The sequence below is a fragment of the Penaeus vannamei genome, chromosome 28, assembly GCF_042767895.1.
Source record: "Penaeus vannamei isolate JL-2024 chromosome 28, ASM4276789v1, whole genome shotgun sequence".
NCBI classification, from domain to species: Eukaryota; Metazoa; Arthropoda; class Malacostraca; order Decapoda; family Penaeidae; genus Penaeus; species Penaeus vannamei.
The window spans coordinates 34,472,066-34,474,565 of NC_091576.1; the positions used below are offsets into that span (position 1 = coordinate 34,472,066).

The window sequence follows — 2,500 nt, forward strand, 5'->3', positions numbered from 1 at the left end:
TACGAGACTCAATCAGCAGTTGAAATGGCTCCCAGGATCCAAGCCACGAAGCTAACCCGGACCCACGAGGCATTTCTGACTTTCCCTGAGATCAAGAAGGCCTTTTGACTCGGCGTTCAACTCTTGCCGACTGCAGACGAGGCGCTCCCCCGCCACGCCCCGGCTGGCTGCGGAACCATCCAAGCAGCTCGTACGTCCCGGACGCCTTCCTGCTGCCAAGGATACTTCCAGTTCCCTCATACTTCATCAGCGAAGTTAAGCGACATATCTGGTTTCCTTGATCACCGGACCAGAGAAGATGCTGAAGTGCAACTCTTCACTGACTGAATGTAATCAAACGTTTCATTTTGTAGCCGTATTTTTTCTGGTATTTTAGTGAGCACGGAAGGGACAAATCCATCTTTTTAATATTATTCCCTTGAGAGGTGACACTCCTGCGCAGAGAAGTACCTTTTTGTAGATAGGTTACTCACTGCCCGTAATAAATTATGATAGATAAAGGAATAGAGAAGTTTTAGGAACAGAGGAAATAAAGAAAACAACATCAAATCTCATAAAAGAACAACATATGACACTAAAACGCACGATTTTTTGAAATTGAAAATGTCGGCCGTCCAATATCCACTTTCTTTCCTTCTTCCCTTCCACCCTCCACTGCACCTCCCCCGCCCCAGGTTCCCCCCCACCTCTTTTCTACCTTCCTTTCCCTGCATCCCTCCTCCATCTCACCCCATCCCTTTATCCTTCCCCTCCTCCTCCACCTTCTCTCCCCCCCCCCCACTCCTACCCTTCCCTCACCCCAAGCCCCTTTCTCAAAGACCCTCCTTCCTCCTCCCACTCTCCCCTCCCTCCCCCTCCCCTCAACCCCCGCCCCCAGCCCCTTTCTCAAAGACCCTCCTTCCTCCTCCCACTCTCCCCTCCCTCCCTCCCCTCCCCCCCTCCCCCCGCCCCTTTCTCAAAGACCCTCCTTCCTCCTCCCACTCTCCCCTCCCTCCCCCACCCTTCACCCCCCTCCCCCCCCCACCCCATCCCCTTTCTCAAAGCCCCTCCAATTGACTCAAGACCCACACGTCAGGCCGGAAATCGAAGGGCAAGGCCATCACCATACATTTAGGATGATTGGTGGGATCGAGCGGTAAATAGGAGCGCGTGTGACGGATACGGACGGGATCCTTCTGCAATCTATATGGAAATGAATGACGGAGACAGAGGCAAAGTGAGAGGAGAATTAGTTCCTTCTTGGGCTCTTTTTTCCTTATTCCTTTTCTCTCTCTCTTTCTTCGTTCTCTCTCTCTCTTTTTCTTTTTCTCTTCAGTCTCTCACTCTCTGTCTATCGATCGATCGATCTACCTTCTACCTTTCTCTCTCTCTCGCTCTCGCTCTCTCTCTCTCTCTCTCTCTCTCTCTCTCTCTCTCTCTCTCTCTCTTTCTCTCTCTCTCTCTCTCTCTCTCTTTCGTGAGCCTCAGAGGGCTGGTTATTAAATCCATAGACTTTATAAGCCTCCCCGACACCACACTGGGAGGTCATCGCATCTCCATACTTCCTTCTTTATTAAATCGCTTGTTTTTCTTGTTCTTTGCCTTAAGTTGTTCATCCATTTATGAATACACACAGACACACATACATATATATATATGTATATATATATGTATATATATACATACATACATACATATATATATATATATATATATATATATATATATATATATATATATATATATATTTATATACATATATATATATACACACACACACATATACGTGTTGGTTGATTGATTACAAAACATAATGACAGCTACTTCGAACATAACCCCTCCCCTACCCCCCCCCCCCAAAAAAAAAAAAAAAAAAAACAGATAAAACAAATAAATACAAAGAATAAACGTAAGAAAGCTCATCCTACATTTACACAAGGGATCCCTTCTCCAGACAGCCAAGGTAAGGTCTCCGCCATCCACGTTTATCCACAGGGTCCTTGGCTCTTCTGTCCGTCACGCCGCGAGTGGAAGTCTTTGGCGTCGAGGCCGAGGGCTCGACCCATTAGTGACGTCACTGAAGTCCGTCGGTTGATTAGCTTATTTCCCTCCTTCTTTCATCTCATGCATAGCTAGATAGACTCTTCTTCTTCTTCGTCATTTTCCTTTATATTTATGTTTATTTGTTTTTTTCCTTATTTTTCCTCTCATTGGTTATTTTTCTTATTTCTTCTCATTCCTTTTTTTTTTTTTTTTTTGTTATTGATCCTTTTCCTTTTCTTCTTCATCTTCGTCATTTTCTTTTTTTCATGTTCATCTTCTTTTTTTTCTTCTTCCTCTTCGTATTTTTCTTCTTTTCCTGTTATTCGTGATTGTTTTTTTTCTTCATTCTTCTTTGTCTTTTTTCTTTATTCTTCTTTGCCTTTTTTTATTATTTTCTTACTATTATTACTGCTGTCATAATTTTAATCATCAATATCATTATCATTATCATTATCATCATGATAGTAACAATGATACT

The 2,500-nt window shown here is 43.6% G+C and overlaps 1 protein-coding gene across 1 annotated transcript in view; it reads right to left on the bottom strand.

Moving 5' to 3' along the window:
* Positions 1–2,500, bottom strand: part of bma (SCY1-like protein bma) — a gene marked incomplete in the record, with an annotated part of 348,807 nt that overhangs the window by 315,724 nt on the left and 30,583 nt on the right.